Source organism: Neodiprion fabricii, chromosome 1 (genome assembly GCF_021155785.1).
Source record: "Neodiprion fabricii isolate iyNeoFabr1 chromosome 1, iyNeoFabr1.1, whole genome shotgun sequence".
NCBI lineage: Eukaryota > Metazoa > Arthropoda > Insecta > Hymenoptera > Diprionidae > Neodiprion > Neodiprion fabricii.
Window position 1 is genome coordinate 24,667,145 of NC_060239.1, and position 22,085 is coordinate 24,689,229.

The 22,085-nt window shown below is 38.5% G+C and overlaps 1 long non-coding RNA gene across 1 annotated transcript in view; it reads left to right on the plus strand.

Moving 5' to 3' along the window:
* The first annotated feature begins 6,058 nt into the window (after window positions 1–6,058).
* The window catches only part of LOC124181910, a 43,473-nt gene continuing 27,446 nt past the window's right edge, over window positions 6,059–22,085 (plus strand). The window contains exons 1-2 of the long non-coding RNA XR_006870660.1: window positions 6,059–6,370; window positions 20,761–20,809. This is a non-coding gene — a long non-coding RNA (uncharacterized LOC124181910). The remainder of the gene's footprint in view (window positions 6,371–20,760; window positions 20,810–22,085) is intronic.

The window sequence follows — 22,085 nt, forward strand, 5'->3', positions numbered from 1 at the left end:
CTCTTTTTTCGTACAATAACAGAACGAGAAACTGCGATGGTATAATCCTCAAATGGTTAAAAAGTTTGAGATTACAAGAACGTTTCTCGTAGATTTTGCTATGCTTTATACATATATCACATATGATTGCTGGTAGCCTTAGAGAGTATTGCTTGTACTGCTGCATTTGTGAATAATTCTTTTAATAAATTTAAATGATTTCGCGGTTCGAAATCCTGTCCCTGATACAGAATTATTGTAATTGAAACAAGTAATAAGTATCTCTTGCAATTAGATTTGAAAATAATCAATATTTCAATTTCACATTCGTTATATTACCGCGGTAGTCACAATTTGTAATAAACAATTATGGGTTGCATTGACGTTACCTATCACGTGACAGTCAGATGCGTGTCACATTTGATTTCGCCGTTTCCGGTTTTCCGATAAGAGGTCACGTCCATGGTCTTACCTCAATTATTGCGTCATTGGTTAAAATTATCAGCAGTGCGCTTCCCTTTGAACAGTCTGATCACGAAGAACGTTGGCCAGATGTTGAAACATCCTTTGCAATACAAATTATTATTCTTGGACACGTGAAGATTTTCGATACCGCGCTATTTTTAATGAAGATATACCGTGCAAAAAAAATCTAGCGTCCGTGCTGACTTCTAAATAAAAATGATTCGAACCTTGACCCAAATCGCAGAAAAATTCGTTACGTGTATACCTAATTACAGCAGATTTATTTCACGTCAATTATCGGAATATCGATATTCGCTCAAATACCCAAGGAACTAATTAGAGTTTCAGACCGGAATGTTACTCCGAGTTATTTTGGTGATCTCGGCGTTGTTTAGACGAGATTTACGAGTTGGCAAACTTCGGAAGTTGAACGTGATCCTGGGTGTTTCTAGCCGGAAATGTTATCACGCGAGTTTTCTTCATTACGCTGTTGAGTATCCATCATGTGGCTGCAGCTGCTCTTTTAGCTACTTCAGTCTGCTAGGTACTTTTCTTAACATCTAGCCAGGTAGAACATAGCAGCTTAACAAACTGTAGAGGAAAACTAGCATTTTTTATTGCAAAACTCGCTAACGGCGTTTACAAAAAAAAAAAAAAAAGAAGTAAAAGAATTTTAATGAGTGAAGTTTTCCATCGCTTAGTAACGTTATCGTAACGATTCATGCTGAGGAAAACCGTTATTTCGTGATATCGGAATTGTCTGAAATTCAGGAAACCGTAATGAAACAAAACACACTTATACTCAGAGATCTTAGTTACTTAAAAATCATTGTTAAATTTAACTTAGTTAAGAAAATACTGATTTGTTCCCCAATGTTTCGTTACGCTATCGTTACTAACTTCAACATCGTAGTTTTCCAAAGAACCGTTTATCGTCTTCTGGAATACATTGTAGAATTCTTCACAGCAAGTAATTATGCCAACTTGCAGTGGATAAGCGACAACAGGCTATAAAAACAAAAAAAAACTGAGATCTTGATGCAACTTGACCCCAAACAGGGAAAAGTGCGACTATTTTACTCTGATCTCTGATGCGGAAGAAATCGTTTCGTCTGGAGAACTGTTCCGTCTGTACTTCTGGTTTTCAATTTACCTTTATTGCGAATCCCATTCAATGGCAGACGTAGAAAATCACGCGATATCAGCCGATGTGCATGACACTTGAGTGGAGATTCGAGTGAGCCAGACGGGACACGGCTAGCTTCCACCTTTCTATTATTTTCGCCTTTTTGCTCATCACAATCGATTCCAGAGTTCACCACCGCATCGCTGCAGACGACGCTGCTGCTTATCTGCACACAAGAGACTACTTTAGCAGTATTCGTTCGGTATCCAACCTTAACGTGGTTCTCCGTACATTCGAACAGAATCTCGTCACGTCGCCGATTATCCCTCAATTTTACTACATCCGTTGCTCGTTATGAACAGTTCCTTTTCCATAGCTTCGGATCAAGAATGCCAAGTTTGTACGTTCGTGGAATCAACACATCGCCGACTTTAATTCTACCCCATGAATGTCGGGTCTGACACCGAATCGCCACAACGTGTGTTTTAACAACCAAGCAAAATCCACAGGCTTATCTTCACATCGATGACGTCCGAAACGAGGCCGACTTAATTGCTGCTACCCACGGCATTCGCCAGATCTTGTCGACTAGCTCCCATCAAAAGCACAAAAGTGACATTTGCCACTCGAAACACGGTGAGAGCGGCGAAAAAGGCGCTGAATCCTGCGAGTGTCTGGTTCACCCTGAACTTGCGTTACGATGGTATCATTCCTGCGATCAGGTCGTTAACAGGAATTTAAGCTTGCGTCAACCGAACAAACAAATTTTAAATGGATAGTCCGTGAGTTCGTCTTTGTCGCGCTCTATGAAATTGCGCTTTGTACTGCCTTCCCGGACACATCGTGGCTAACTCGAACCACCTTTGTCAGACCAAATGCAAAGCAGGTGAATACCAAGGATCAGCGATCTTAGCTCCGCTTGTGGATGGACGGGATCTTTTGTGGTATCAAAATAACAGATCGAATCTGGCACTTTGCTGAATCCCATTTTGTACTATGCCAGAATCACCGGCGTCGTTGGCATATCTTTTAAGACCTAACACCTCGCTGTGATGCATAATCCAAAGCGAAACGCCGTTTGGGTTTCTTCTTTGAGAAACGCGGTATAATGTTACGTCTCACTCGAGACTCTCTTATGCTCCTCGAGATTTAGGAGTGAGACTTACGTGTGCATGAGACGTGCTTAACACATCGCGGGGATCAGCGTTACGCAAATTTTGTGAACGCACCTCATATTCACCGTGAAAAAAAAACCGGGAAAATTTATACCACAAAGAAAGAGATCCGGATTTTAATACGCAATTAAATATTACGTCTAATTTTTTTAGGCTTGCGGAGTGTTGCACGTGAGCTAATCATAACGATCATCTCTCCATCAGGTCATGTCAGTATCACTTACGACAATCAGTTATTATTCATAGGTATATATTATATACTCGTGCAACGTGACTGGCGGTGTTAATAAACGAGAATGGCAAAGTGCTGCTAGACGAGATAAGTGCAGCAGAAAACATTCTGCACTGTAAGAAAAATTTTCTTTCGACTTCTATGGACTATAATTTGGTGTCAAGCCGACAATATCAGATGTCAACCCAACACCATTGGATCTAAATTTAATACCATTTAGTCTTGAATTTTCAAGTTCACCGTAAAGTTGTTCAATAGTGTTCCACAATTTTTATCAATTTTATTATCAACCATTTTCACAGTGTGAAATCCGAACAAGAATCCAGAGTCGGCAAAAAATTCTTGCGCGTTTCTTCAAATTCAAATCCACTCCGTTTTGTCACGTACCAACTACTCTTGATACATTTTGCGTTTCGCGTGTACTTCAGTATCCTGAAATGTAAATGAAGAGGTGATTTCTTTGATGGTTGTGATTTTTCAAGCCTCTCGACCTGCTAAAAACCAGCAAAGTTCAACCATTGAGTATATAATTCGCATTACCGCAACATTGGTCGTTCCGATCCCGATATTACTGCAGGCTTCGGAACAACTTCGGGTATACTGCTGACTATTCCCAAAACTTGTTAGCCAAATCGTTTCTGCACCTGAAGTGTAACGTGAAGAGACCCGAAAGGTCTCAGCGAGCCGTTCGCTCCGGCGGAATTCCCGGGTGTTGTCCCGACTTCTGACGATTTTCAATTTTGGCTCATACCCAAGTGTTACGGCATCGTCGATTACATGCACATACACGGCTGTATGTGCCGTATGACACACAGCTATACGCAGGTATAACCGGAGATCCGTTCCAACCCTTTCGCAATTCAGCGAATAATACGACTCAGCGCAGCGAATCTGCAGCTGCACCAATCCCATCATACGGTCTCTGTGTGAAGAAGCGTATACGTATTTATATTATTATTGTTGTTGTTGTTCTTGTTACGATTGTACACGGACGAGTGCGAATAACACGCGACAACGGCGAACCGTTCTTGTATTGTTGAGAAAATTATACCTTTCAATTGCTCGTCGGCAGCTGTTATTCCCTCGGGGGTGATACGTTCGTTTTTCGATTTCAATGTACCTGCGAAATTGTTCGACAAGCGTGTATTTTATGGAATTGAATTTGACGATGCTGTTGGTGCATAGTGGTGGTGGTGGTGGTGGTGCAGGGTGGAAATATCACGTGCCTCATACCGGAAATCGTATAACCCTGCGACCGAGTGCAACGTGCGGTCGTTAAACATTTATTATAATTCGCCGATTTCGAAGCATCATATCCCGCAACCGCGTATTTTCAGGTGGAGGAATGAAAACGGGCGAGCGTGAGAAAAAAACGACGATAAAAAGGTCGTCGTAAATTTCGACCAGATTGCTCGATTCAACGGAAGTCTGGACTTGACGGTCTTGCCCGCGATAACTGTTCGGGGTTTATCCGCTGTTCCAGCCCTTTCATTGGTACGCGTCCCTTCGGATGCGGGGTGAAAAGCGCTGCTGCGACTCGAAGCTGCGAGAATCCGTTGGGTTTATACGGAGCCGCTGGGTGAGGGCTCATTTTGCATTCGTGTTATAAGGCTGACCCGTCACTCGCAACAAAAGCGAATTCCGCGCGGTGCTGAAAACCCCTTTAGAAATTTCTACGACACCGTTTGAACGAGGCGAAGTGACGTTCAGGACCTTCCGAATCGGTTACGCAACGGACGCGAATTATCAGCAAGCCTCGTAGCACGGATAAATATTTCACTTTCGATCTGGGTATGCAGGTCACTCCGCGGGTTAAGCAGACTTTCGACTTACCATGGAAATCGGAACTTGTCAAAAAGGAGGCAATCGGCGATCTGAATCAGCGTTAGAAGATATCGAGTGGAAAACTTGCTGGACACTCAAAACAACTCCGTTCAAAAGTGCCGTCTGTAGATTCCAAATACGATTTCATGAATTGCAAATACCCGTTGGAAAGAGCCTCGAACCGCGACTCAACGTGACTTCAAGTGAATTTCGGAGACGGTACTTCGAAGTACTTTTCTCTTGAAATTACAGGAATCCGCAATGCTGAAAAAAACAATTTCTCATGATCTCAAAATGCAATGTGTAACATATTGGTTCTTTCACTGTGACAAAGTTTTTGTCATCGTATCGTGTACGATACTTGTTGAAATTTGTCTTGAATTCTTCAGAACTGAGGTGATCTGCCTGTAGTGGTGTAACCATTTGGATCCATCCAAGTAGCCCGAAGATGATGGTATTACATGTTTGTACAGGACCTTGGAGTGAAGAGGCTCACGTATTCGGCTCGAGGAAGGGAACTTTTGAATCATCTTTCTGTTCCAAGTGCTCTTTTTTTTCATTTTATTCTTTACCTCGTATCGCATTTACGTCACGTTACATACGCGTGGCTGTCGACTGACGCCGTATTTTCAGACATTGAATTAAAAAGTACAGAATCAAAGTCACCGCGGGAACTGAAGTTGTTATCTTCTGAAATTTCATACGAATATACGGAGACACGTAGAATGAGAGAACGAAATTGTCAGCAGGTACAATATACCTAATCATGTATTCTGATTCGAAATCAGATGCCCTCAACGAATAGTGGATAAAAAATAATTTGCAACCCAAAACGTACGCTGCGTGACTTTTCGAAATTGAGACCAATGACGTCTTCGTGCAAGGTCCTTACAGACACGAGGAAAAAATCGATGACGAAACTACGAGGTGATATGACACAAGTATCTATGGTAAATACAAACGGTTACAGGGACACCGTGTAAACAGGTTGAAACGAATAAAGTAGGCAGCATCAGAAGAGAGGGGAAGAAAGAGAGAGGATGAAGAGGTGGGGGGGGGGGGGGGGGGGCGGAGGAGGGGAAAATACACGTAAAGCTAGTCAAGACAGAGTAAGATGAGTCCGCTGTTGATGGTTGAAAAACGGTGATAATTCATTACTACTTCGAGCTATGCATACAACGAATAATCGGCTGACCAATGCTAAACCGGGAGTGAAAGCACCGCCGGGGAAGGAGATTCTCGTGCCATTGCTAGACGCGAATTACGTCGAATGCCAGAGGCTCGAGTCTCGTCAGTCTGTCGCTGGCCTCTGCGCGACGTGGTTCGCGTTCTTCTGGGTCCGTATCGATGGTTGGACGTCCGTGTTCTCCAATCCTCACGTGCGCGAATCCTTTCTATTACCTAGTTGTCGGTCTGTGCTTGTTGAATTTTGTCTAAGGTTTGCGAACGTGATGGGTTACAAAAACATTGGGGAAAAAGACTCCGGGTGGTAGTCGAAGGTCCAAGATTTACAGACTCAACGAGTCGTCTTCTGGCTTCGTAAACTAATCCGGACGCTTCTTTCGAAAGGTCAGTGTCACGGCTTTGATATCTTGCCTCAGATTTACTATCGCGGATTATTGTAGTTACGTCATGTGGACAAATCTCGGAGCGAATGCATACTACACACTTTTTTGTTCAACGTTTTTTTTTTTTTTTTTTTTTTTTTTTTTTAATAACTCGAGCCATTTTTCGGATTGGCTTCAGGTTTATTTTATCATGCACTTGGGACACTTTGGAGTTTCATAGTTTGAGAAACGTTACCGACGAGAATTCAGTCGCTTTCCTCGATTCGGGTCAGTTTTATTTCACGAACGAAAGCGGTACTTTCGTTCTTTCAACTTTCAACTTTTTTTTATTAAAAGTGAAACGACAGTGACAGAGATGAGGAAAATTACTTGACCGCACGGTATTTATGATTTCAATTATACTTTGTCACGGGTTATTCCGAAGGTTAACTAACGATTCAAGCTTGTGAAATACAAAACTAAAAGAAAACAAAATTAAATGAAAGTCAGATTTTGTCGGAATTTTTCACATCGTTATACCTGTACATATTACATGAACGGGCTTCGAAATTCATTTGCATGAATAGGTAGATGTAATAAAACCGATCGTTCCTAGACAACACTTTTTAATTGCGATGGTAATCTCCGTTCCTGTTAAAAAATGAATCCAGTGATTCTAATCAATTCTAAACTGACACGGTATCATGCATAAAAACCGATCAGTTTCTCTGTTTAAAGCAATCATAATCTGTATCGATTATTTTTACTTTTCTTTAAATCCACGTTATACTGAAAAAATGAGTGTTTTTTTTTTTTTTCAAATCCTTCCTCTCAATTCAGAGCAAGATTCTTGGCTGCAGCAGCAATCTTGCATCAACGTTCGTATTATTCCTATCGACTGTACAAAAGGTCATACTTTATGCCACCAAAGCTCACAAATAACTCGTGTTACGCCACGTTGATAAGGGTACATAAGCGATATCTCAATATCATTCTGAAGAAAGTTGTTAAGTTGGGACTGTGAAAGTTACCGAGTAGGATTACCGAGCACTACAGCGTATAAATTAGACACACACACACGCACTATGCATGTTATACAGTGCCTATTGACCGACGATAATGTCTAACTTGTGAAAGGCGAGACGCCGTTCGAAATTCAAATGTTTTTGTCAGAAGTGCCGTTGCATATTGTTACGCTGTCATATTTCCCGAGTAATTAACGGTATGCTGTGAATGTTGTTTTCATGAAACTGGATTCCAAGGTTATCTCATTTCTCTCTTATCACTAGCCTTTTTTTTATATCAGTGCGGTATGCAAACAGCTAACATTTTCGATGCGGGAGTCCGTAACGCACTTGACTTAATTTTCGTGACCCGACCGACCTATGAATTGAATGCGACGAGAAAGAAAAAGAAAAAACATGCCGAGAATACAACGCGTTGTGTACTTGTGCAGGAATTCTTCCTTGGAAAGTTGATTTAATTTTTTCGAAATTGAACGAGGATATTGGAAAGACTTTGCATTGATTTTATTTCAAGGAAAGTTCTGAAAAAAGCCAAGTGAAAGAATTATCAGTGTAATTATATCGACTTTGTTGCTGGAACTTGATTATGGATAAGTAGTATTGTTATCTCCGGATTTCAACGCGGTCAGAACTGAAAATTTTGAAAAGCGGACTTTCGTCTCTGAAACCCTTGAGGTAATATAAATTTGTGTTTTATTAATCTTTGTCGAGTTTTTTGTACAACGTAAAAGACGTAGCTGAATAAATAAAAAATTTCTAATGTTTAACAGGCGTTTTAAATAGTTCTGATGTTCAGGTTTTGCGAATTCTATGAGAATTCTTTGTAACAATCGTCTTTTTCCAATCTTTAGATAAAAGTTGCATTCGGTTTGGATAATGGCAACAAAAAAAGGAATCAAATCTGTAAAACCGTTTCGCTCTCTATGACGAAGACACCTGCCGTCTGATTTCGAGATACTGACCTCGCACAATCACCTGTAGCCAACATAGATTTTAATGAGAAAGACCACTGCGACGAGTGAAAAAATAATCGAATTTTAAGAATTTTTTCACACGGACACCTAATCAACAAATGGATCGAATTATTGGTATTTTATTAAGTGTATATTGCACTAGTTTTGTATAATTTTTTATTAATATATATTTAAAATTAACGAAGGTACGGGCCTTGACTTAACGAATAATAAAAAAATTTTCCCTCTATCGTGGCATTAATATCTCAGTGAAAGGTTGTCTGAAGATAAAAAACAAAATTTTATAAATATACATATATATACAAATTCAGCTACCGTTGTACGTGATCGTTTTTTTTTTCACGATTATTCACAAAATGGCGACGGCTTGAACAAAAAAAAAAAAAAAAAATTTAATCCGTCGCCGTGTTATAATAATGAAAAAAAAAAAAAACGGTCACATATAACGATAGCTAAATTTGTGTAGACGTTTATCAATCTTTGCTCTTTATCTTGAGATAACCCTTCACCGAGATATCAATGCCAGAATGGAGGGGAAGTTTTTTTATTATTTAAATACTTTTTGATAAAAATTTACGTGAAACAAATTTGATTTTACACTTAACAAAATACCAAAAATCCTATCCCCTCATTAATTAGTTCCCTTGAACGTGTCTAACGTCGAGAAACAGAAAATAAATAGGTTTTATTCGTCCTTTTTCTTCAAATAAGATGATTTCGTAATATACAGATTAGGTTGGTGGTTATTTGGGGTCAAAATTAATTTTACCCCTTCCGCCTCCCAAATCGGTTCGAAATACGTAAAAAGTAACGCTGTAATATTTTAAGATTCTTAAAGAACTCCTAACCCTTGACCACAGGGTTTGAAGTTTTCCATTTAAAACACATGGGGTTTTCCTGCGTTTGGAGTCACTATTTTACTGTGGGCGTTAATATGTTTGTAAAATCCTGAAATTTTCAGAAATTAGTTTACAAGCATGTTGCTACATGGAAAAAATTTCCGAAACCCTTACCCTGAAAATGTTGTATAACATTACCATAATAATAATAATTAAGAAAAAAAAAATTTCTCAATTTAAGGCCCACGGTAAAATAGTGTCTCGAAACGCAGGAAAACCCCGTGTGTTTTAAATGAAAAACTTCAACCCCTGTGGTCAAGGGTTAAGCGTTCTTTTAAAAATCTTAAAAAATTACAGCGTTACTTTTTACGTATTTCGAACCGATTTGGGGGGTGGCAGGGGTAAAATTAATTTTGACCTCAAATAACGATCACCCTAATACAGTTATACACCTTATCAGCATGGGCGACGTCATATCGTTGCAATTTTAAACCTGCTGTATTATCCTGAACGTTTGTTTAATCAATTAAAACCAAAAATCTAACCTAATTATTGTTCCTTTCTCCGCCTAATACGTCCAAAAAATTTCTCTTCATCCGATAACCCAATTCACCATCTGACAACGAGTGCAAAACATCTAACCGATTGCATGTCGCGAACGATTTAATTTTTCGCCAGTTGCAAAACGTCTCTGCAGAGAATCTTATCTGCTGCATCATATCTATGATATGGACGTAGGTCATGAACGGCATACACACACATATATATATATGTGTATATGTATATATATACAGACACACATATGTACTTGGACATCTTTGAGCCAATAAATATTTATGATACACCATTAGCCCACGGGGGGCTTGTGTGTATGTGCAACCTGGTATTGATTCGTCGGTGCTGCTGACTAGGGCCCCCCTCTCTCTCTCTCTCTCGCTCTCTCTCTCTCTCTCTCACTCTCTCTCTGTCTCGCTTCGGCTCTCTCTTTGGCGAACACGTCTCGCGTCTGTCTATCGAAGAGCCACACGGTGCAACGAGTCCAGGATCTGGGATTAGGTCCTCCCTTGTCGAGTGGCTGCAGCAATCCATCCCCTACTTCACCCCGCGATGCGCCACGACCCTTGGAGACATCATTTCGTTCTCTTTCACTTGATGATGCTGCAGGGCATTAAGCTCCGTGGTTTATCTCTCGTTGTACGTGACGCGACATTTTAGGCACGTTATCTGCACTTGTCAAGAACAATTAAGTTGCCGGAGCGTAACTTGCGGGTGTGTACAATAAAATGCGGCAATACTTCAATCTTTCGACTAACTTGTTTTTTGTCCGAAACAAAGTGCGAGGCCGATTCTGTAAGAACTATTAAGGCTCGCGTGAGGAAATGGAATGATGCATTGTTGCATAATTCGCAGAGAATCGAAGTCGCGTTTTGTTTCGGATTGAAAAGAAGTTAGCCGGAAGGTCAAGGTATTTGTGAATTTTATCGTGCCTGTTGAAAAATTGTTTTATGTGTTACAGGAAAAAGGAAGTTCTTGCTTTCTTTCCTTCTTGACTCACAGGACGTTTAGGTCAATTATTTTTTACAGAGGAAAAAAAAATAATTTGGCACATGCGCATGTTGAAGATGAAGAAATTTTTTCGCGAGAAAGTGTGTAATAATAAAATTTCTTGATTTCATAAATTATCGGATAAAATGATCTTGGTATTTTATTCTACTTGGAGATATGAGCGAGGTTTTAGATTGAAGTAAATATGATGTATTTTTTATAGTGTGTTTACTTATCTTGGAACAATACAAGCTGTTGCAAGTCGATTTTTCTGTTAGAATTTGTTCTACTGTATAAAATTTAAGTTGAAATTTGTTATCATACTAAATATGAACTAATACAAAGCGATAACTATCCAGACATATTAGATCTGTTCGCAAATGAAAGAAAATGAACGAATATTTCTTATAGAATTTCTTACAAAAATATTCGTATCAAATCGTAAGGCAAGGCAAGGTCTTCAATGAGAATTGAATACGCAGTCTCTATATAACCTGCAGCAGCAGTCGCGCTTTCACTGCGATTGCCTCGAGCTATTCGAGAGATAAAGTCTGTTAGATCCTGTCCATAGGAATCCAGTAAATACCTTCGGTTTTAATAGGGCCGTGATAAATGAAGAAATTCCTCTGTTCGTTTTTCGAACAAGGCAAGTAAGTTGGACTGGTTTTTCGATTTAAGAATCTTGGATTCGGTTAATTCTTCTCGATTGAAATTAATTTCACGTGTATATAGTTCTACGGAATTTTTTTGAATATGTGAGCCAAATTTTCTAATTTTATCACACGGTGCATTCAAGAATCCGTCAGTCACGGTACGCGAAATGTAAAAAAGTATAACTGACTGACGTCGTCCGTGCATAAGCGGGTTATCTGCTGATTCATTAGTGCTAATCTCGAAGATATTGATATTATAATTTTTAGTATTGAAGATGCGCTATGTTTTCAAGGATGAAAATTCCGCAAACTGGAAATAGACGCGGATAACCTTAACTTGATCCATGTTACTAAATTCTCACTTTTCTCAAGGCGGGTTCAAAGCAATTTTATAATTTTGATTCTTTAAGAGCGGGGAAAACCAATTAAAGCACGAAATTCATTTCGCTTAACGTTTCATGTACACGTCCTCCTCTAAAAAAAAAGCTCTTTTAAATTAAAAGTACCTCCCTTCTCTGCATACAATAATAACAACGAACTAGTAGATTTTAAATTTATGTAATGAACGAAGCTACACGGAAAGAATCCAGATCATAATTATCTGCTCATTATACAATGAAATGTAATTTTGATTGCCTCGTAAACTGAAGCGAAAATGTTACATTAAATCGCTCGAATTCCAGAGTAAAATGGTCCTAAATACCTTATTTGGTGTTGGATTCAACAGTTTAGTTTCGCTGCATCCTTATACATATATATAATAAAATGTATATGACGATATAAAAATAACAAGGTCTTTTATTGCGTATATTTATATATATTATATATATATATATATGTATATTAAACAAAAAAAGGCCTTGTTATTTTTTCAATTACTTCAATTTATCACCGAGAAAATAGTTGTTATTCTTCGACAAGTGAGGTGAATAATTATTTATAAACCGCAGCGTTGCAATGAATATTGAACTGCAGTAGTTTACATAATCGAAATAACCAGCGATGCTAAACATGATAATTATACATATTTGTTGTACACACTTCATGATAATGGAGATGATTAACTGCAAATTGTTCATTTGTCGGCTTGAGTCAACGAGTATATCCTTGATTTTTTTACAACTACTTGCAATAATTATCGAAAAATGCACCTTTGCAAAGGATGTTGATAAATTTATTACCGGTTCAATCTTACGTTGAAGAATTTTTTTTACGATCAATTGCGCGTAAATTACTATAAAGTGAAGAGTTATATCTAAACGATTTGCGGTTGGAAGGGAATACAAACGCTGTCGTCTTACAAATCTTACTCGATTGCCTACCAATTGCTCCAATTTTCGTCGACAGTAATTTAGATCAAGAAATAAAATCCAGATAAAAGAAACGGATACTTCCTTCATAGTCGCCGGAGGCTTATCAACATCCTGTACAAAAGTTTGACCGCAACATGTATATAAATATATACCGGGAAAATCTCTTGAAACTTGAAAATCAACCGCGCATGCGCGAGTTTTATCGGCGGTTCGCGCAGGCTGGCCATCCCGAGTTTTCAGTTGTCCAACTGTTTCTGGCGGCGATGTAGTTGATACGAATTTTCGAGGTTAGAATCTCAAATAATTGAAGTAGCGGCTCGGAAAGGTTTGGAAAGCATTTGTTATTGGGTCGGATAGTTGATTCTTCAAACAACGGTCGGAATTCAACGCTCGTATGCTCTTTGAAAATTCAAAGGTACACATTTTGTGTAAGTTGGCCCTCTGCGTCGCAGACAAAAATTTTGCCGACCAATGAGATTGAGTATTTGGCGCATGCGCAGTTGATTTTCAGCTTTCAAGAGATTGTCCCGGCACGTATGTACTCGTATACGTCGCAGCTCTTCTATCTCGCGTTACGGTGCACCATCCAGGACTACGTGCATAGGAACGTTTAATCGAGGGATTGAATTTCTGCAGAGCTTATAAGACTTTGAAATTGCGGTTTGATACATAAAGTCAGTAATATCGGCAGTGGATATCGAGTCTTAGTTTTCTGGGGGATAGTCGATGCGAAAACTATATACGCTGGTCACTTTTACGAACAACTGTATATAGTCAAAGACTGGTAATTGAACGCTGATCAGACTCGATTCTCACACGTCGTCCTTTTAATCATTTGAAATGCACGCCGTACTTGATTGGTCTTCATTCTTCTGCGATGTTCCGATACTATATATAAATAAAATGCATTATCATTCGCTGTCGTAAATTATTTATAATTGTACCAACCTTTTAGCATCGGTATATTTGTTTAATTAATTAGAGGAATGAATCGCTGAATTATGCTGCCGACGTTCCATTTAATTTGACTTATTTCTCATTATTTTATTCCTGTTTATTGGTAATTTTTTTTTTCCACTAAAAATTGGTTACACGAGATTTTATAAGCTTCTTAAACTTCGAGACTTCTAAAGGGTCAAATTTGGTGACTTTTTTTTTAAACTTCTCGTCCCTTCGGTAACCTGAACTTTTTACCGATAATGCTTTCATCTTCGACCAGTTTCGTTTCGTCTTAAAGTGGGCCAAGACGAGACGCTGGATACACCGGTTTTCTTTTTAAAACGAAATTTGATTCGGATAACTTTGCCAACTCCCTTTATACCCGCGAAGAATTCCAAAGAAGTTATACGAGCCTCTTGAGTAAGCGTACGACTCAACAATACCGTCCTTATTCCATCGACGTGCGGAATTCGGTTTATATAACTTATCTATGTAATATTTAAACCGCCCGAGGTTACCGATAGTCTGGTATTTTTATTTCGCAAATTTTCAGGACACGGGCGGAAATCGAACCCTCCATTTATATTTGCTAATCCAGATTTAAGTCGGTAAACAGATAATGGAGCCCATGCAATCTTTGCACGTAATATTTTCCAAGATGGTATTTGAGTATTCAAAAAAAACAAAAAAACAATTCGCCTTTATTCAGAAATCCGTTTCAGAATTCTCTTCACCTTTTTATATCGACGTATAATGAAAAAACACCAAAGCTTTTTACAAAACAAAAGAATCCTTGGCCTGGGGCCAGAGTGTAAAAAAAAAGAAAGATACGTGTTTGTGCAAATTCCATGAAACATGAAATTCCCAACGGAAAATAATGTACAAATTAATTCAAAGTTGAAAATGTATTATAAATATTTTTGTCAGGTATTTACCGTTGTTGTGCCATACATATTACGCTGAATGTACTATATATTCACCATAATTACACCTGAATTATAAACACGTAATTACCTACGTCGCGAGCACCTGCAGCTCGATTAAATAATTTTTTTCACGGAAAGAAACGTCAGTTCTCTGCCCAATTACCTCATCCTTCGCTTATTGTAGTTTTTTATCGTCTCTATTTTCGTATTCGATTCGTATTTCAACCTTGACACGTACTCCGGCGTAATTTTTTCCTGTAACTAATGTCGAAAACTTTCCAAGGGGGACTTTCACTCATTTATGTATACGAAGCTGTAGGCATCACACTTAACTTTTTGTCGAGTCCCGTCACTTCAAAAGTTTTTGAGACGTGGTGTAACTTGCGATGCTGTATAAAACATAAAAAAAAAAAAAATGAATAAAAATTTGAAAATAGTGAAAGAAAACAAACCGAGTGTCGATATACTTGTATTAATTATTTATATACACGTCTGAAATAACAAGTCTTTCCGCGGTGTATCGTAATTACGTTTTTTAGTCTAAAAAATAAGTTTCCGAACTCGCACAAAAATTTTCACTTCGTCTCGTAAAGTTATTCCGATTGCGCGTCTAAGGGAAAAATTTAATTATTTTATACCGTAGTATTAAATGAATAGGCACGTGTATCATGAATTTAATTTGAAAAAATTCATGAATCCACCTTCATTCCGTAAATTAATTTCAAATGTGTTTTGTAACAGTGGAATTTCTCTACGTCTCCTTTTCAATCAAGGAAAAACTCTTAAAAATAGCGTCATTTCGTGTCTGGTTCAACTAAGGAACAAGCCATTTTAATTCAGAGGCAATATACTGCGTACGTATAATATATATGCATTGAAACATAATTTTTGCACTGCCTGTTCATAAAAGCGTCCTCAAATGATTCAGAGTCTGAGTCTTCTTGGATCATGCGAAACACCTTAGCAGTCAGTTTTCAGGTACAACTCGTTAGCACGGATTCAGTGAACGTTCGTTACAGTCCATTACACGGGTAATAACCTTTCGTTCGCATCGCAGTTTCGTCATAAAATTCAATTCATACTTATCCAACATAAATTCGTAAAGAAATATAACAGCGTAATTAATTTTTTTAGAATATCTACTCACTCGTTAATTTCATTTCGTTTATAACCAATTATTCGTGATTATAAACAGATTGTCAATATTTATTACTCTATATTGTAGAGGCAGGCACGAATTTACGATTTGAAAATTGAATCAAATTTTTGAAAAAACGCTACCAAGAATTACCGCCCAAATTATCAAAGAAATTGATGTTAAATTTGGTGAATAGTACTCATTGTCAGGTTGAGGTCGGGTATAATCTGATTCGATTTTGAAATGCATCGTGACGCAGCGATGGGGCTCCTGACTCATCCTTTATTCGTGCAAACTGTGAATAATAAAGAAAAAAAAAAAGAAAAATACACAGAGCGAATAAAAAAGCACTGCAATACTGCGCAGAAATACAAGTCGCAAGTTTCGTTAAACTTTTTCAAAATTAACAAATTTGCCGCGCTCACAACCAGCACATATCCTACATTCGACTAGTATTTAAATAGTATAGATCGTGCATCAAAATTAAGCCTTTTTACTCCGAGTGTAAGTTCGCGATACGAAGACAAATATTTCAAATACGCGTGGGAAAAAAGTCTTTGCCTTGACCGTGCTCGCGATATGTAGTTTATTAAAAAAATTGTCGTATAAATAATTTTTTTCATAACGGAATACAAAAAAAACGTACTTTTTTTTTTTTACTCCGACGTTTCTTTTTTTCTTGCACTGTCGCAGAAACGACTACTTCACGTGCGGAACGCAGGCTAAAAAAGACGCGTAACTATACCAGTGTTACATAAATAAATTTGGTTATAATGCAATTCCCCTGAAAAGCTTCGTAACGAGATTTTACTGCAAGTATATCCTGATCCCCTGCAGCCGTTGCTTCGCTGTTTAGTTATCTATGCCATACACACTGTTTGGCTACACGTTTTCAAGAGAGAGAGAGAGAGAGAGAGAGAAAGATATGGTTTCACACATAAGCGCGCACCTATCCGCACAACGAGTCACACAACACGGATATACGTAAACGGTAGAGAATAAGTTCGTAGGTAAAGTTTCCATGGCAGTTGGCAGAAGCTTCCTGGGAAATTTGCTGCCTTATTAGTAGCTTCCATACTAGAAATACTTGCCCAAGTTGATCCCGTCGTTGAGTTTATGCGGTAGCGGAAGATGGAGACTACGGATGAATATTCCGGAATTTCGTACCCTAATTGTACGGATATTATACTTGCAGAGGCCTCGACGAGGCGAACAACCGGTGATTTGTTACAAATGGGCTGGGAAATTCGTAGCGTAATTTGAAGAATCAGGCTGAATAACAAAACGGTTGAAAAATTACGTCGTTTTAAACGGAAATTGAAAAGGTGTGCTCAGAAAATTGACTTAGCCCCTTGTGGCCACTTCGTCGGTTGTCTATATATGTCTGTCTTCATCCATCGTCGTTGCTGCTCAACCGCTTTAATCACCGGTTAATCTCCTCTGAATTTATTTCAAGGAACCACTTCCAATCGATTAACCGTCAGCAGCACGAGATTCAAATTTCTAGTTACGATTCCGGTTATATTATCGTTGTGTTTTGTTCAATTATAACAAGCGGACTATACGCTTATTACTAGCATCGTGTGCCTCGCTGTTTGTAAAACGAATCGCCTAGAAGCAAAAGTAATTAGGGTTGCCACACGCCTGGAAAATCTGGAACTTTCAGAGGATTTTTAATTTGGTAATGGAAAAAATTAAAAACATGAGTTTTTTATCATGTGAATTAGAAATGATTTTTTCGTGTGATGATTCAACTTTTCTTCGTCGAGAAAACAAATTGGCTGAAACTGACTATTTCGTACATTATATTTTTCATTAATTCGAATTCAAGACGAACCGAATACAAAGTTTATAAGCTGAACGATATAGGTTTTAATGACTTGCTAGAACTTGAAAAGTGTGAGGGAATAACTTGTAAATGTGGAATTTTTTTCCAAAAAATTTGTGAACGCCATGATGAAGAGTTTTTGCAGAAACTTCAATTTTCCAACTCAGGTACCCTTAGTCAGTCAGTCAGGCTTACATGGATTTTGAAATGCTCGAGGTCAGAGTGCTCGGCATCGATGTGGACCAGACAATTCGTAAGATTGACTAGAAACGCGACTTATTATCCATTTAGCCGTAAACTTGCACCGATCTGTTTTGAAAAAAAGTATCACGCCGACAGGGATTTGACCGTCAACAAGTCCAGACACCAGCGTTTACGATGTGCAGTTACGTGCCTTGTACGTGTGTCGTTCCAACCGACGAGTGAGAAAACTGATAGAGTTTAATACGCCGTAATTAAAGCGCGCCGGTTAGCTTGAATTACGGCACTTTGTCTGGTCAGGAATAATTGGTACAGTACAGTCAACGACAATCTCTGCCTGACGATCAATTCCCTCCTGCAGCATACGGATAAAAATTTGCTCTGAAACTGCGCGCCGGATCCCGGGAAGCTGATTCGATTATCAATCAACCCTGGATGCCTGCAAAAGTTGCTCCGCTGAGCTTACGAAGCTCATCTTGTCGCAAGACAATCAGGAAACAAGTCAAACTAACCAAAACTTGGTCCAAGTATCATAGGTGATATGGTGTCTGGTACACTTGACGTTGATTGAGGATCTCGGTTGAAAACTGTCCCGAAACTTGTGCCAATTCTGTAACAAGCGAAGAGAAAAGCGCGGTGGTCGATCGACCTCAATTACCTAAGTAACCGGGAACCTTAACCTGTAATCTCCAAACTCCATCGACACTCGGCTTGATCGAGTCGAGGCGATGGTTGCGGAGCCTTGAACTTTGAAGTCCGCATGACGCGAGGCATGCGGCGGAAGCCAATGTACTACCGCTTGTCATGTCACTAACGTCCTACAGGCTTGTGTAACGATCTCAACAATCGTCACCAACGCTCACATGCGGAACACGATCAAGCGCTTACGCAACGTTTCGCGATATCAAACGCTCTTCGGAGAGAAATATTTTGTTTCGATCAACGGTACAGACAAGTGGACCAATTTTCAAATCATCGATTCAAGTGAATATATGAACGTTGAATTGCGGTTGTTGTTTTTTTTTTTTTTTTTTTTTTCACGTGTATCTGAAATTTCATTCGATCAAGTTTCATCGAATAGTCAAATTTTCGATGATGTTGGGTTCGTGTTATTAGTCTTTGACGATAAAGACCATGATTGGAACCCGGTGTCTATGAACCGGTAATCTTGTCCGTAATAGGTAATCACTTATTCCTCCGTTATTTTGACTCTTTCAGTCTTCAATCAGATTTCCTGAATACCTCACGGCCACTTTTGACTTCTCAGAAATCCTCTTACATGGATAATTCATTCAACTAATACGCGTCTGCGTGAAATTTACGTAACATCATTGTTCGGTGCGGTACTCTGGGAGTTTTATATATGCAATTGTTAGGCTACATCGTCCGAGGGAACGTAAGAACAAAAGCCGTTTGCTATCGACGCGGAAAAGTTTAACCAATTAACGTGATTTCGTTCGAATGAAGAAGTCGCGCTGTTGACCTTGCCAGGTGAAGGTTATGCGCGAGAGTCACGACTCGAGAACGATGATCATCGGCATTGTTCACTGCGGTTTAATTACGGCCCATACATATTATATACATATATATATACCTAACACATATTTATATCTCTTTATTCTTACAACAGTTTGCTGCGGAAAAATCACGTTTTACGATTTGTGATTTATTGGTTTAGATGTTGCAACACAAGCGTATCGATTGTTTCTCAACTATGTCACGTGACAGTCGTGAAAGTGAGGAAAGAAAAAAAACTGTCACATAATGAAAACGCGACGCTGATAGTTTTTAACTTGAAACTTGTAGTTGACTCGATTTCGAGCCATTTGATACGGCAGAAATCGATGCTGGAGTTGCCGATTTTCATCTTAAATTGGAATAAAGTTGATAACGTGGATTTGGTATTCATCGTTCCGCTTGAAACTGTGTTGAGTAAACATCTGTACAATCGAGTTTTCTGAAAGACGTTTATACAATACCGAATTAAATCAGTTTGTTGCTGCGTGATGTAACCAAAAAAAGATAACTTCAGAAAATCAAATCCCAAGATTCAATCGCACTATTATTAAAATTGTCAAACACCGATGTTGTATTCATCGATGTTATGTTAATATGGCATGTAATCAAGAACGATAAAATAAACTAATATCGCTCAATTTTCCTAATTGAAGTCGTTGACCTTGAAGGACAGATAGATTAATTACTATCGAATGGCACGCAACGGTTCTCAAAGAATTTGCTCTGATTAAATCCAATATGAATTGAAACTCATCGTCGATCCGTTTTTCTTTCGTAGTAAAATTGCCAAATGGCAGTGATCATTTCATACAAGAAAAACGAAAGTTCTGTCACGCCTTTTAGAGCTGCTTGATGATCGAAGTTGCGTAATCGTTATCATCGGATATCGGTATTCATTGACCCGAAGACATATCGTCGGTCCAATATCATATTTTTTTTCCTCGTTGTCAGTATTTTTCCTCATTCGACACTTTACCAATGTGCAGTCGAAGAACTCGTTACTGCTAACTTCCATTTCAGTCTTTTTTAACGCGGCATCGCGTGTAGAAGTGTGAAGCAATGTGGCAGGTCTGAAAAAGATTTCAGTCGTGATCAGCAAGTTATTGAGGTATTTGACAGTATCTAGGCATAGTGTGCTTTTGTATTCTTCTACGATGCTATCTGGAATTTATTTCAGTTCTGTATCTAGCTCCGCTGCTTGGAAATCTGAATTTGTTTTAGAACAACGCTGCGAGATATTCTTCGCCGATTTTGTCCTCGGTAAAGAATAGAAAGAAAAAATATGCTCCGTGTCGAACGAATTACACGAGCATGTATGTAATTTATCGAATTCGTACGTTACTTCAACGCGAATAACGACGCGTGACATGAAAAATAAAAAAAACTAGCTATTCCTCAATTATTCGGGCTAACCAACATCGTCAATTGACGTATTTGTCCTCGTTTTCAATGTGACATTCAATCAGAGCCCACGCAGCAATCAACTAACCGAGACTTATATTTTATGTTACAGGTGCTCAACTTCTCAGTTACCAAAATCTAATTCAACTTCGCAGATTGAGGTGAGTTAAATTTTTTATAATTTCTAGATCGTTTTTTTTTTCACCTTCGTTTTAATCACTGCATATTCTGCGTGCGAAAATTTCAGGTTTGTTGCATACATTTACTAGCGGTGTTTAGTATTTTTGTTTCTCGATTGAACAGTGAAGCAGGAGTTGAGACTCACAAGCTATCTTATATATGATAATTGCGGATTTACCTACAAATTACTTGAAGAATTTCAATTTAGGAATGGTCAATAGACCAATGAAATATTCAACAAAAAATTTGAATAACGACGTTAATCACGGGTAACAAATACCGATTATCGACTAAAAGGCGATAATATCTCTTATCAAGCTTTTGGGTCCTACCATTATACGCCCATTTTCATCGACCTGCTGTTTATTTTGTTAAGGATAAACCAAATTAAGATTTTCTCCCGTTCAATAGATCTGTTGATCTCCATTGTTCAATAAATAATATGATCGATGTATAATATTCGTTACATCAGCATCGAAAAGTTGGCTTCCCATGTAAGAAGACCTGCAATTGTCTAAGCTTCTGAAACGCGGATCAGGATCTCGTAAAACCATGTACATATATTCGAGTCCGTTGAAACTGGTTATTAACAGGAAACTAATTATTATTCCAACCGCCCCGTGTGGTGGATACTACTAATCAGTTTCATATGAGCCGTACGCGTTAAAGGCGCAGGCATAGGTGTCCGTATATCGATTTGTCGTTGGCGTTCGACGTCTCGTTTATTATTCCAGTACGGTTTTTCCTTCTTCTGGTGGGCTATGCGTGTTGGCGTTTATTTATGCCTACTGTTTCTTTATTAGCGTTGAACCAAAAAATTTAGTAACCATTTCCGCTCCGCTGATACGACACGAGTAGAAAAAATAACGAATGTAAATACTCTGGGAACTATTGAGAGGTTGTACTGCATGTTAGATGCGGTGAAAACTAATCGTCGAGGATTAACGATTTAGTCTTTCGCAAATATATTCGTCATGGATTTGTTATTTAGTGATTTTCGAAACTTTGGACATTTTGAAATTTTTAAACTAGTTTATGGGTATTTTATCATCAACCTTGATATTGTACCTGCAGCGTTAATTATTATGTCGAAATAGTATCGTGATATTTTTTCGATTCTCATGGTAATTCTTGATCGTTAGAAATACTTTTTTTGTATGCTTACGTGATTCTTGAGCTGCATGAATAATAGGCCAATAAAATCAAACTGACACTGTACATTGTACGTTAGTCGGAGCATTCCTACCCCGGGAATAC